Below are 14,640 nucleotides of genomic sequence, written 5' to 3'. Positions count from 1 at the left end.
AAAAATCCTACCGAGTGGAGAGCAGTCCTCCCACTCGGGAGTCTTAGCTGCAGTCCAGTGCTCGCCTAAGTCCGAAACATACCCCTATCCGCAAGGACGACGAGGTGCAAGTCGACTGCAACCTTTTCCTTCGGAGCTACGGCACAAGTACAACATCCGCTCCATCCCTATCCGCGAGGACAACGAGGTGCAGGTCGACTACAACCTTCTCCTTCAGAGTTACGGCACAAGTACAACGTCCGCTCCATCCCTATCCGCAAGGACGACGAGGTGCAGGTCGACTGCAACCTTCTCCTTCGGAGCTATGACACAAGTACAATGTCCGCTCCATCCCTATCCACAAGGACGACGAAGCGCAGGTCGACTGGAGCCACCACCTCAGAGCTGCGTCTCCAGCACAAAGACTATTCCAAGTAGTGAGCAAAGTCCATTCGAAGGCAAATGCAAGCACATTCAGAAATAAACCAAATTCAGATAAATCCTAAAAATTCCAAGCAGCAAATCAAAAGTACTCGGGCATCAAGCCCGAAGGAGCTCAACGGTTACGACAATCACTCGTCATTCCGAGGCAAATTTAAAGCAGATTCAAGTTTCATAAGTTTGTTCACTCGGCCGGAGGAGGGCTGGCAGGCTCCACGAATGAGTCCAGGTCGATCCCATCAGTGATCCGAGTGGCGGCAGCAATGAAAGTCTCCATGAAGGACTGGAAGTCATGCTTTTTAGTGTTAGCGACTTTGATCGCAGCCAGCTTGTCTTCACGAGCCTCCATGTAATGGACTCGCACCAAGGACAGCACCACGTCAGCACCACACCGGGCGAAGGATTTCTTCCATTCTTGCACTCGGTCAGGGATCTCGTTCAGTCGAGTCATTAGGGATTCCAGGTCATTCTGAAGCGTCGCCCCCGACCAAAGCGATGAGTCGATTCGAGAGACTACCTCCTTCAGGCGCACGAGGTAGCTTGTGGCGCTGGCGATACGGGACTCCAGTCGGAGCACGTTCATCGCAGTTTCATCGCAGACTGGAGAAGCGATAGGGTCCAGACCCGTCTCGACCCTTCCAGTTTCCTCGTCGAAGTCTTGGCAGAATTCTGTAGCCAAAAATTAGTCAATCGACCGAGCAAGATCCGATCGCAAGCATCAACACAGTCGGATTAATAGAAATACCTTCTAGTGTGAGATAAAGCTTCTTGACAAGAGTCCTCAGATAAGCTTCCATGTCATTCCTCTTGCGGATCCCAGACTCCAACTTTTCATTCAGGACGACCTTGTCCTTCTTCAGACTGGTCACTTCACGGTTAGCTTCATTAAGACAAGATTTCAGTTTGTTCACCTCTCCTTCCAGCGTTCCGATTGAAGCAAGCTTCTGGTCTGCGAGAGCAGTTTTATCTTGGGCTGCTTTTTGCGCGGTGGCGAGGTCCGAGTCCTTCTTCTCCAGAGCCAACTTCATTTTCTCTACAAAAGAAACAATCGAATCAAAGAAGAGATCAAAGAAATATATTGAAAGTCAGTCGACAGTCAGTTACCTTCCATACCAACGGCTTTGTCTTGAGCTTTCTTCAGATTCTGCTGGGCTAATTCCAAGTCGAGGTTGAGATGCCTCTGCTTCTCCTCAAGTTCAGAAAACTTAGAAATAAGAGTACAAGACTTCTGCAGAAGGCAAAAGCCGGATCAGTCGATAAGATCAAAGGTTGTTTACTTCCGAGTGAATAAAACCTAAAGAAGTTCGCTTCGACCCCAACCGACTGCACACAGTCGACTGCGGTCTCAGGGGCTACACCCAGCGGGTGCACTTGGCGTGCCCCCGCTGACTAAGACTCAACTCGACCGGTCCGCACGGACCAGAAAAAAAGCTGTTCAGACCCCAGTCGACTGCCAGCAGTCGACTGCGGTCTCGGGGACTACACCCAGTGGGTGAACTTGGCGTGCCCCCATCGGTTTGGATCCTACTCGACCGGCCCGCCTGAGTCAAGTGTAAGGAGTAAAAAAGAAAAGAAAGAAGAACTCAGACCCCAGTCGACTGCCAGCAGTCAACCGCGGTCTCGGGGACTACACCCAGTGGGTGCACTTAGCGTGCCCCCACCGGTTCAGATCCCACTCGCCCAGACCGAGTGGATGATCAAAACTACCAAAAACAACAAAACACCCAGTGGGTGCTCTAATTCGACGCAAACAACAGCAGATTATGCAGAAGAAGATTTTTTCGAGTAACACTTCCTCACAGAGCAAAAACAGTCAGAAAGTCTACTCACCTGGACATTGGCCCGAAGGGCAGCACTCGCGTCGTAGGCAGCCTGGCTGTTCTCATGCACCGTCTTCACCCGCTCCATCATCATGTCAGCCTGTCGGATGGCTTCCGTAGCCGCTTCCGACTGGTTGTCCGGGACGGGAAAGCTGGTGAAAAAGTGAGCAGTCGACCCAGGTGCGGCGGCTTGGAGCTTCGTGGTGTGGAGTTGGACGACTGAAGGAATCACAGGCGCAGTCAGCGGTGTGGGGTGCTCACTCGACAAGGGTGCAGCGAAGGTCACAGAGGCCTTGCCCGCGTCTTCAGGTTGACGGACGGGAGGTGTTGTAGTGGGTTCTTGCCGAGACATCCTACCAGCTGCTACCTTCTTGCTCTTCCTGGGCTTAAGAGCCACATCTTCATCGTCATCTGGAAGATCGATGACGTTGGGTGGAGCTGCAAGGCAGATCATTCAACCCCAAGTGAACTACTCGAATGCAATCGACCAAAGAATCAAGAAGAAAATCGCAAGAGTTTATACCTGGGTTGGAGCTTACTGCATCTTCCATTTCCTCGTCCCGGTACTGGAAAGAAGAGGTTCCTGACGTAGTAGCATTGCAAAGACCCGCATTCAATCGGTTACGTCCGGTTAATCGAGTCGATGAAAAGGACAAGTCAGATGGTTACCCGGAGATGGTAGGAACAGTCACTTTGATCCTGGGCAAAGCCTTTGGCAGTTTGGAGGAGGTGGCTTTCGGTGCTTTCGGCGCTTGAGGCGGCGCAACTTTGGACTGTTTTGGAGCCTTCTCAGTCGGTGCTGGGGAAGACGTCTTGGGACGCTTCGAAGACTGACCAATCGGCGTGCCACCAAGTCCGGAGCGCTCACCCGGTCGTGAGCGTGTTTGGATCTCCTCTCCCTGCGAGGAGGCGAGTCGACTTCTTCGTCATCAGTCGATTCATCGCTCTCCTCGTCCTCCTCGGCATCCGAATGCTCCTCGCCACTCTCGCCCCCGCTTGCTTCTTCCTCGGCATCTTGGTCTTGCACTCCATTGGGCATTGAGTACATGTCAATGAGGGCCTGAAAGGACAACGGTCAAAGGGAATTCAGTCGACCATAAACAAGATATCACACGGTGAATCGGAAAGATACTTGATAAAACAGAATTATACCTGCTCCAGCTGGTTGAGTTGTCGAATGGAATCACCCTCCTAGACCCCCGAGGGTTGTCTTTGTTGCTGGTGATCCCCATCAACCACTTCTCCAGGGTATCCTTGCTGACATCCTCCGGGTGGATCCGAGTGGAATCAGTGAGCCCAGAGTACATCCACATCGGATGATCACACGCCTGAAGCGGTTGGATGCGTCGACCGAGAAAGACCTCCAGCAGGTCCATCCCGGTCACCCCGTCGCAGACAAGCTGGATGACCCGCTCGACCAGCACCTTGACATGTGCCTTCTCTTCTGGAACTACCTTCAGGGGGGCGGGCTTCTTCACTCGAGCCAAGGAAAAGGGAGGAAGTCCAGTCGACTGACCCGGGGTCGGCTGATCCTTGCAGTAGAACCAAGTCGACTGCCAGCCCCGGACCGAGTCGGGGAGGATCATGGCTGGGAAGGTACTCTTGCTCCTCATCTGGATCCCCAGACCCCCGCACATCTGGATCACTTGTGTCTTCTCGTCACTCGATTTGGCCTTTTTGACCGACTGGGAGCGGCGGGTGAAGATGTGTTTGAAAAGTCCCCAGTGCGGTCAACAGCCCAAGAAATTTTCACACATCGACACGAAAGCAGCCAGATAGACTATGGTGTTTGGAGTGAAATGGTGAAGTTGAGCCCCAAAGAAGTTCAAAAAACCCCGGAAGAAAGGATGGGGAGGCAGTGAGAATTCGCGATCTATGTGGGTGGCAAGGAGAACACACTCACCCTCCCTTGGTTGCGGCTCGGTTTCATTCCCCGGGAGCCGTGCCGACTTATGGGGGATCAGTCCCCCCTCCACCAGGTCATCGTGGTCGTCCTGGGTGATTGTCGAGCGGATCCAGCCACCCTGGATCCAGCCCGGCGGCAGGCCGGATCTCGACGAGGATCCGCCCCGGCTGGTCCGCTTGCCCTTCGCCTTCGCGGTCGCCTTCTTCGCGCGCTCCAGCGCCACCGTCTTCTCTTTCCCCATGGCAACAGGTCGAGCGAGAGCGAGAGTCCGGCGACGAGAGTGGAAGCGAGCGTGATGGAGAGATCGGGAGAAGAAGAAGAGAGGATGGGAGCGCACGGGGCAGAGGCTTGGTCCGGGGCCTTTTATAAGGTCGTCACCCGAGTGACTGGCTGGTGGACCCAGACAATGTAAACAAATCCCGCAATAGTCGCACGCGCAGTACGTGGCGAAAAAGGTGGCATGGGGATCGAGGAGACTTGCCTAATCCGTCCCAATAACCTCGGTTCCGTCCGTCTGGCACGCTTCCCAAAATTCGAATCCCGCGAAATCCGCGGAGAGCAGAGCGACCTGTCAGACTGAAGATAAACATCCTCTACATCATCATTCGGAATTCTACCGTGAAAATTCACTCGACAAAAACCAAGAATGGACCAAGGCGACTGAGAAAGGAGTCAACGTCTTCACCTCAACTCATTGTTCCAGAACAAGATATACTCATAGCACAAAGAATGGGTCGGAAGTGTTCCCATCTCCTTCCTCACTCAAACCCTGATCCATTCAGGGGCTAATGATGAAGCTATGTACCTAGGGTAGGGTCATGGATCTGTCCAACATACCCTCCCCAAGGACATCTCTACAAAGAATCAGAAGCAGTCGAAGAGAAACCATCATCCACTCGACCATGAAGATGTGCTCACTCAACCACCTTGAAGACACTCGACCACCAGAAGATGAGAAACCCTCCACTCTGCAATGGTCATGACTTGAACCATAGCTTTATGGGCATTTACAACACTTTACTGCAGACGTTACCAGTAACGCCCCTCCTTTATGAGCATCGAACCTTGTGTAACGGAGGAGAGCTGGGGTCTTGGCGCACTCTATATAAGCCACCCCCTCCTCTGGGACAAGGGTTCGCACTTTCTGTAATTCGCACACATATATTCAGTCGACCGCCTCTGGGCTCCGAAACGTAGGGCTGTTACTTCCTCCGAGAAGGGCCTGAACTCGTAAACTCGTGTGTACAACTCCTCCATAGCTAGGATCTTGCCTCTACATTCCTACCCCCTATTCTACTGTCAGCCTTAGAACCACGACACTATTCATATGCTCAGCAACACCATTTTGTTGAGGAGTATAAGGAATGGTGTAATGTCTAACAATGCCTTCAGACTTGCAATAATTCTTAAATTGCTTAGAACAGAATTCCATACCATTATCAGTGCGAAGTATTTTTACCTTCTTTTCAGTTTGTCTCTCAATCATAATCTTCCACTCCTTAAATGCTGAGAATGCTTCATATTTATGCTTCAAGAAATAAGGCCATACTTTTCTCGAATAATCATCAATAATAGTCAGCATGTAACTAGCACCACCTAGTGACTTCTTGCGAGATGGTCCCCATAAATCAGAATGGACATAATCAAGAACTACCTTCAGTTGTATGAGTCGAAGTGTTGAACTTCACCCTCTTGTGTTTGCCGAAGATACAATGCTCACAAAATTTCAATTTACCAGGTTCATATCCATCAAGAAGACCTCTCTTATTTAACTCTGCTAAACCAAGTTCACTCATATGTCCAAGATGCATATGCCAAAGGTTAGCAGCATCACAATCAGAATTCTTTGAAATAACTGGAGTAGTGTTACCTGAAATGGTAGAACCCTGAAGGTAGTAAAGACCATTTGTCGAACTTAAGTCACCTTTCATCACAACAAGGGAGCCTTTGGTGACCTTCAAAACACTATCTCCACTTGAATACTCATACCCCTTTGCATCAAGGGCACTAATAGAGATAAGATTTCTCTTCATCTTCGAAATATACCGAACATCTGTCAAAGTTCTAATTGTGCCGTTAAACGTCTTGATTCGAACGGAACCTATCTTTAATCTTGCATGGTGAATTTTCAAAACCCAAAACGGAACCAGCAGAAGTAATGAAATCAAAAGTATTAAACCAATCTCTATGTGGACACATATGAAAAGTGCATGCGGTGTCAAGTACCCACTCATCATTGGTCTCAGCACATCCAGCAATAACGACAAGAGCATCATCGTAACTATCATCATGAGCAACGTTAGCAGAATTTTCACCTTGTTTGTTACCTTTCCTCTTTTCCTTGTTCTGCAACTTGAAACACTCTAAGATGTCATGCCCGTCTCTCTTGCAATATCTGCAATATTTTTTGTCTCTGGATTGCGACCGGCCCTTGTGGCCATTCTTACTTTTGCCTTTGTTTCCATTATTGGAGTTCTTCTCCTTTGTCCTGCCACGAACAGATAATCCCTCGGCTTGATATGAACTCGAACCATCATGAGGCACCATTAATTTCATCTTCTCCTTAGAGTTCAAAGCTTCATAAACTTCATTAAGTGTGAGAGTATCAGGACTGTATAATATGGTGTCTCTAAAATTGGTATAAGAACTTGGCAGTGAACAAAGTAACATTAAAGAAGTATCTTCCTCTTCATACTTAACCTCCATTGCAACTAGATCAGATATAATCTCCTTAAATTCAGAAATATGGTTCAAAACATTACCTCCCTCGGGTAACCTGTGCAGGAATAATTTTTGCTCCAGATGCATCTTGCTGGTGAGATCTTTAGTCATGCAAATCCCTTCCAGCTTTAACCATAGAGCGGCGGCAGTTTTCTCGCTTAAAACTTCCTGCAAAATATTGTTATGCAAATGGAGTTGAATTTGTGACAAAGCCTTGCAATCAATTATGTTCTCCTCATTAGTCCAGTCCTGAATTCTGTTCTTCCCAAAACTATCCAATGCTTCATCATAGTCGGACTGTGCCAACAACGCCCGCATCTTGACTTGCCATAGGGTAAACCTTGTGTCACGGTCCAGCAGCGGAAGATCGTACTTCATGGATGCTATGAGTAGATTAATCTGTGTGCACAAAGTAGTACAAGCCGGTAGAAAAAATTCTTGATAGAATTAGTACACGGGTTAAAGAAATAGAGTAACTAGCACCTGGATATCGTTTGGATGTGGATGTAGCAATTTGAGAAGAAAAAGTAACCCTGTAGCCTTCACGTGTAGGACAGGAGTACTAGTTGAGGTACTTGATGATTGCTATGGTTCTCCGGTGTTCGCGCGAGGACGTGACGACTGGCCAGATCCTTTGCTCCCGAAGCCTCGGGCGTGATGCGCTAGTGCAGCAGATTAGGCCAACTCCACCGTGCGACCCCATCCTGTCCGCGCCCGTCCGTTTGGGGTAAAACGGATGAACCAGACGGCCCAGCGCGCGGGCGCAAATGGACTTTTGTCCATTTTCTGTCCGCTTTTGACCCATCCCCGGCCCAAGTTTGCACCGCTTTTGGGGTGAAACGGACAACACACAGACGCGCGGGCCGTCTACGCGTGTCCTCCCCTGGCCCGCCCGTCAGTGGCACAGGGACAACCTTTTTCTATCCACCCCCCTCCCTCCCTCCGGCCGCACGCCGTCCATTCTTCTCCACTCTTCCCCACTCTTCCCTCGCCGCCGCCATCGCTGCCATTGTAGCTGTGCAGTTCGGACGTGCGCTCACCCAGCCCCTTCCCCTCCGTGCCCTCGAGCTACCCAACCACGGCCACCTGTTTTGCGCACCCGCCGGCCGGATTTGAGGCGGATCCGGCCGGTCTTGAGCTCGCCCGGCTGTGGTAGGCCGCGCCATGCCATGGACTAGCCGGGCACTGGCCCGGAAGGCCATGGCAGGGCCGCAAGGCCACATGCAAGCAGTGGCTCCTCCTCTAGCCACTCGGATCTACATCGTCGGTGGTCCGTCGGCAGATACACGAATGGCGGTCAACCGGGCTCGGTGCTAGCCCAAAAGCTCGTCGGTGCACCATTGCCGCTCATTAAGTGCGACCACTACCTAAAGAAGGTCGTGCGCCGCGTGTCTACAACGCCGGAACATCCCGGATGGGTGTTCATCAAGTGCTTAAACAATGAGGTATGTGCTCTTTTTAGCTTCGGTTTGTGCTCTAGATTTGACTAGTTGTGCTAATTTAAATTTTGTTGTCTAGAATGGATGCATGTTTTGGTATTGGGAAGAAGAGTGTAGATTGATATATTGATAGAGCGCAATTTAGTAGATGTTCGTGCACTTTTAGCTAGCATAGAGGCTGTAGATGAGACAAGTGCACTTGTTGCTAGATTAGAGGCTAGACACGAGACTAGATGCGAGGAAGCAACGCCTTCTTCTTTAGACTCGAAGAAGAAAGAAACACGCAAGATGGAGGCGACTCCTCCGCAGATCAACAATGAATGCATCGAGAAGGCACTAATCCAACTTACAGGAGCAGTTATGGAAGTTGGATACCTTCTAAAATGTATTCTTGTGGTTCTTGTTTTCTTTGGTCTTGCTTTTCTAGTCAAAATTTGGTGATGTATTTCCATGTACCAAAAATGAATGATGAAAAAAAGTTAAGGGCTTGCAAGGAAAGAAGTACGCGGACAAGATGCGGCCGGGATGTGTCTGCGCATTGGGCGCACGGCCACCGCATCCCAGGACACGCTCGGACACATCCCCATCTCCCTACCCAAACGGACAAAATCAGGGCAAAACAGACGTCCGTTTGGGGTCGCGCGGTGGAGTTGGCCTTATCGCGTGCACAGGAGACAGCCGACACGACGACTTGATATTTGACAACGGTGGGTAGTGGAAGCCTCGATGGACTGCTCGATTTGTAAACTGATCAGCAACGAAAAATCCTGTCGGTCTCGGCTGCAGCGGCTCGTATAGCAGCTCACACCGGAAACTGTCTCCGATCCAAAGATAGCAGGATGGCGGCGGCGCGCACAGCCGAACCCTAATATCTCGTCTCAAATCTCGTATATGAAACTTGGCTCTGTATACCACTTGTTAGATAATAACGAGAAATAAACAAGATAAAGAGACACGGATTTGTACGTGGAAACCCTTGCGGGAGAAAACCACGGATGCACGAAGGCGCAATCACTATGAGAAGGAGTATTACAAGCACGAGACGACGGACCGTCTAAGATGCGACTACATGGGGTATATATGAGGGCAATACATGAGAGTCCTTGGAGGAAAAGTAAACGAGTTGTACTCGTACGCGTCGGTACCAACGCAAAGGCCCACATTGTATGTACTACGTCTAGTCCAATATGGTAGAATTTGGATCACAATTTAACAATCACACAGAAGTACTTGTTATCAGATAATCTTCTTGCAGAATTTTAGATGTTCACTTTTAGTTGCCTAGGAACATGAAGGTTTCTAAGATGAGAGCCCTGTCCTGGATACATTATAGTTGTTTGTACATCAGCCATTACTATTTTGATGTAGTGACTAAATTGAGTACTAATATTATTCAAAATACGTCTCAATAGAACATTCACTACTAGACGTGTACTTAAGTTAACATAAAACCTATTATGATCTTGTAGTTATGTACTGTACATCTGTATGGTATTGAAATGAATACTAATCTGTTTTATTCAACATTCTTTCTAGAAAATTTTAGAGCATTTGTTTTGGGGATTTCATAACTCCATCACGCCAACTGGAATTTGAAGGAAAACTGTTATCTCATATGTTTAGTATATGATGCATATTTTGATTTTTAAAATGCCTTATCTTTCGAGATATTTTGATAGCTAAGCATTTAGATGCATCTGTTATAGCACTAAAGCCTTCCTCCACTTCTGTCCTTCAGTATGGAAGAAGCTTGAAGAAGAGAATTCTGAGTTTTTTCAAGGTTATTACATAAGGTTGAAATTAAAAAAAATAGATCAACTTGTTTAATCATTTATTGGAACACCAATCCAATTTGATGAAGTGCCCAATACCCCAGCAGGTTCCACTGGCTCCAACACAAAATGGAATGAGTCCTATGCCTGGTAATGTCTATCCTCATATTGTACCCTAACTAAATTAGGTAATGAGGTGTGTTATCTGCCAAAGCTGTGATGTAATATGCAGGATTTACTTTTGTCAGTTATTATTAAAATCCCTATATAATTGATTTGAACCTCATTTGTAAATATGCAATTACAAACTTATATATACGATAATAGAGCATCTCCATCAGATCACCAACACCCCCTTTCCCCCACCCTATAAGTGGTTATAGGGGCTCTACCAATAAACTCGTCTCCAGTATACCCCCGATGTGTGGGGCCGACATGTCTGTGAGCCAATTTTTTTCTTCCTCCTTCCTGATCTCTCTCATGGAGCGACGCGGGGAGGCGCGCACCGGCCATTGGGGCGGTGACAACGGCAGCGGCATGGTGGGCGGTAGAGGAGAGGCGCGTGCCGGTGGTGGCGGTGGGATTTAATGGTTACCCGATGAAGTGGCGCTTTTAGGGTGGGGGCCTACTCCTCTATATAGGGTGTGTTGGGGTGTTTCTTTGGTGATCACCAAAAAATGTTTGGGGAAAGGGGATCTGCTGGAGCACGTTTTTTGGTTCAACTCACCCTATACCAGGAATTTTTTTTGGGGGGGAGGGGATCTGCTGGAGATGCTCTAACACATTTTTTTAGATTTTATTCATGGTTTTGTTATTAATAAATCCTTTGATTCAGTGTTCGCGTTGTTTATAATAATAATGTAATGTCGCATGTTAGTTGACCTGTTGATGGTCCATGTCACTCGCACAAGAACTCGATGGTTGCTATATCCTGTGTTAGGTTGTTACCTGAAAGACCAATACCTCCCTTAAGCTTATCTTCTTACTATCCATGGCAGTCAGCCAATAAAGGACACAAACAAATACTCCCTCCGTAAACAAATATAAGACGTTTTAGTGATCTAAAACGACTTATATTTGTTTATAGCGGGAGTATATGTTTCTGGCAAACCACTATTTACTGATAAGTTTTCGTAATTATAAGTTAAGTCCAGTCGTCATCTTTAAATACAACACATACGACTGGTCCATTGTTTCCCTCGAAGTTTCTAGTTGTAGATGCTAATAAACAATTTTATATACCTTACCTAATAATAAAGGACAGTGGGTTTGCCCGATTTTTTGGTCCACTCTAAAGTTGATAGTAATTACCCACCATGCCACCCGTAAGTCACAAAATACCCCTTTGTTTTTTCATAGGTCGTTTCGTTGCACGCAGCGTTTTGCCTTAAAATAGAAATGACTGAACAAGGACTCAAACCATGGTCACGTTGAAGGAGCCTGCATGCGCGAATCAAGTCATCTAAGCCAACCTTGCTAGGGAAATAAAGGAAGATGTCATTTTATTGGTTAAGCGAGTTTTCTCAAAAAAACGCACATGGCTGATTGGCTCTAACTTAAGCGGGATTTGAAAAATATATATTCCAGAAATAGGCTGGGCAAACTTGATCTTAAAGAAGAGAACCTGACCATTGATGACCTGCAGGGTATTCAATCAAATAATGCTTCGATTCGTGCGGCAACGCCTGCCCATTTAGTATTGGGCAATTCAATCAAATAATGTTTCGATTCGTGTGGCAACGCCTGCCCATTTAGTATTGGGCCATCGTCCCATTGAGGACGTGAATGAGGTGTGTGTGGGGCACAACTTGCCCTCACGTCTTCAATAACAATCATGTCAAGCAGTTGGCACCCGTCACCAACATGCTCTAATCCTAGGCGCCGCCTCACAAATGCCCACCCTGCTCGACCAGTTGTCGTCCATCACCAACGCACAAGGGGGACTCTATCGGAATCAAAATCGAAATGTAAAGTCCCTGTAGTGTCCGACATAAATTGGTTTTCAGATTTTTGAGGACTTATTTTTTTCTTGTTGCAACGCATGAGCTCTTTTGCTAGTATGACTTAAACCAGTTGAAGGGGCTACCTTGAATCCTTGATTCTAATAGCACTTCTTTTTGTTTGGTGTTGCTTTCCTCCATACATGTGCTAATGATGCTCCTGGCAGTAATGCTAATACGTGAGTCTTCTGCCCTGGATTAAAAGATGTCATTACTGTGGCATGTCTGAGTTTCTTATTATCTCATGGCAGACAATTTTTAAGTTTTCTCTTTTGACAATGAAATGTCATTCTATCTCTGGTATTTTGTGAGTTGATACTTAGCTTTGTTTCATTTTTTATTGGTCTGCTTCTTTTGTGAAGTTCTTTTCGTTTTTTCTTAGGCGACTCTTCCTGTCATCAGCGCAGTTAACAATTTGCCTATAGGATATCCAGTACTTCAGAAACCTGGAATACCTGCTTCTGGTCAGCCTCATGTTAATGCAATGGCTTGTGGTCCACCAGGCTACCATATAGCAAATGGAATGCCCTATCACCCAATTCGTATGAGCTCAGCAAATGGGTAAGCATCTTCATTGCCTGGTTTCCATTTGCTTATCTATCTTTTTTGCAGTTTATTTCCAGCGAACCACATTATGATACTTTGGAAAGTGAAACTAATGCTTTTGTCCTGTACATATCATTATCTTGTCCATTTTTAGACTTACATGGGATTATGTGCTTAATAGGTTAATCCATCTAGTAATTATTGTTTCTCTTTTTATTTACTGGTTAATCCTCCAATACAGGGTTCCATACAAAGCATAAAAAAGTCTAGAACAACTTGCCGAATACTATTTTAGCTTTTCCCAAGAAAAATGTGAACTTTAACATAACCAAATGATTTTTTCCTTCTTTTGGTCCATTTTCATTTGAGTTGTACAACCATGATTGTTCTTAGGATGGTGTACAAATCTACCATCCTACTATAATTAGATTTCTTTTCTCAGCACATTCATTATTCATTTAACGTTTGCCTTGTCTTGCTAAAGCATAATGGACAATGAATTACCTGAAGCTGCACATGCTGCAACAGTCTTTGGTACTGTGTCATCTGAGATTGCTATGAGTTCATCATCCGCAATGTCGAGCAACCATCTCACTTTCACTCCATCTGAGTTATCAGAGATGGATGTGGATGCAGCAGCAGTAGATACCACCATTGGAGCTGATGTGGAAAATGGAGGGCCTCTGGAAATAGGACTAGATAGCGGTGATGGTTCTTCCTTAGGGCATCAGATCTGGGATTTCAGCCTTTCTGATTTATCTGCAGATTTGACAAATTTGGGAGGTAATGTTCTATCTTGGTAGATCTTACCATTTGTTGTCACGCATATTGATGCCGCAAGTTAGAAACATTGCTTCATTAGATTGGAAATCATGGTATATATGGTGATATATTCGTTTTATAGCCTATCTCTTGTTTAATTGAGGAAATTAGTATGCTAATTTATAGTGGATAGAGATAATTGTGGAATATATGTTCAAATCCTACTAGCAGCAAAGCAAGAATCAGAAATATAGCTGTTATTATTTTATTGCAAAAGAAAAGAGATAAGGGCAACATGCCATACAGTTATAGTAAAAGTGTGCTATTATCCTTAACTTTTCTTCTTGGAATTGACTTCAATAACATGTTGGTCTTTGCACTTTTTGGGTGATCAGAGTACAGACTAAAATAGCAAGCACGTTTCCTGGTGTAACTATGTTCCATTCTAAATTTTAGCTAACTCATCTGCCTCAGATCATGAATTTGGTCCAGTTTTTTTATCATTTAGTAAAGGCTGTTCTATTGACTTTCAGACCTGGCAGCTCTTGAGAACTATGCAGGCAACCCATTCATGCCTTCGGATTCTGATATCTTACTTGATTCCACGGAGCATGATGACATAGGTGATTTTGAGTGCTTCTTTATAATGTCAACTGGGACTTTAATTTTGAAAATTTGTATCCATTCATATGCATGTTGATTTGCTTGCAGTTGAGTACTTTGTCGACGCGGTTGATGGACCTTCTCAATCAGATGAAGAGAAATAATGGTAGATGCGCAGGCAAAGACTGAATACTTGAACTGGGGCAGGCTGATAAGGTCTTATAGTGTTTTTGAAGCTATGATCGTGTATGAAATCCAACTTTATATTGGCTTAAATGTTCCAAGCTGTCTTGACGAGGTCTATAGAATTTTGTAGTTACTGACCTCAATTTTTCAGTAAACAGTGAGGCACCATTTTTTTTGCACACCGATCTTTTAAGGTCTTGAAGTAATGGAACGTACACCTCTGTTGCTAAAAAAAATCCGAATCCACTTTATAGTACATGATTTATTTTTATTTGTTCTCATGCCTGCTGCAAAATATCTAAATTACACTTTTTTAATCAAGAAAACGCAATAAGCTTTGCACCCTGATTTTTGTGAGTGTGTGTGGTGCTGGGGTGGGGCTGATCTTTAAGCCCTAGTAAAGCTACGTACAAGCCTGTAAATGGGCCAGACGCCACGCCCGTGGGAGCAAGTCCCCAACGGTTA

The 14,640-nt window shown here is 46.2% G+C and overlaps 1 pseudogene; it reads left to right on the top strand.

Annotated features, from left to right (window-relative positions):
• Positions 1-14,153, top strand: part of LOC125552782 — a 42,703-nt pseudogene extending 28,550 nt beyond the window's left edge.
• Positions 14,154-14,640: the final 487 nt, after the last annotated feature.

This window comes from Triticum urartu, chromosome 1, assembly GCF_003073215.2.
Source record: "Triticum urartu cultivar G1812 chromosome 1, Tu2.1, whole genome shotgun sequence".
Taxonomy (NCBI): Eukaryota; Viridiplantae; Streptophyta; class Magnoliopsida; order Poales; family Poaceae; genus Triticum; species Triticum urartu.
This window is presented reverse-complemented; position numbering and strand designations above follow the sequence as displayed.